An 863-nucleotide genomic window follows, 5' to 3' on the forward strand; every position below is an offset into this window, starting at 1 on the left:
CTCCATTTTAGTTATCGCTTCTTTAATGATTGGCCAATATTGTTACTTCAACAGATTTCAGTAGTGAACCGGTAAATGGGTTGGCGTTTAATTCACCAATTGACCCTCGATTCATAAATTGCATACTAGTTCCCGTGAATGAATGAATAAATAATGATTTTTAAGACTGAAACAAAACCACAAATTTGTGAGGAGGACAACACAGTCGATTAAATTAACTCCCATATTAGACTGCTTTTATCGGTTTCGCTTTATCAGAGTTAGTGTGATTTTGAGTTCAGTGCAAAAAGGGACATACCTGCAATACATCTTATCTGGCACCCCATCACTTCGTTATCCATCGCCCCTTCTCAGGCTAAAAATGTACATATCCTTTGTGAATATTTCCATGCTGATCTCTTTTTGCAACACTTCATACTCTTTATTACAGGCGAGCATCCCAGAATTAGGTGACAGTAAAGTATGGGATTTGAAATCAGAACGTAGCTGCACATAACGAAATACTATTAGGCATTTTATTTTGTTTGATGTTGTATCCGATTCGGTCATTCACCTTCCTCTCAACAGACAAACAATGTAATAAAACAGGTTATTTCCTTCAAAGTAAAATGTATGAAACACGGTGTGTGTCTGGTAGTGAGTTTCAGCCTCCTCTCACCAGTTTATTACGTCTGTCATCATGACCTGTATCTACTCCATCACTAACAACTCTCTCTTCCTCCTTACATTCCTTTCTGCCGCCTGACCTCTCCAGCGTACCCATGTTACAAAAACGTCCATCTCCTCCAGTCCAACCCTGCTATCTTCCTCATCTTTCCTGAACACCTCCTTTCTTTGGATGTAACCGCAACCTGGATGAGCTG

Source organism: Octopus sinensis, linkage group LG1, assembly GCF_006345805.1.
Source record: "Octopus sinensis linkage group LG1, ASM634580v1, whole genome shotgun sequence".
Lineage (NCBI taxonomy): Eukaryota > Metazoa > Mollusca > Cephalopoda > Octopoda > Octopodidae > Octopus > Octopus sinensis.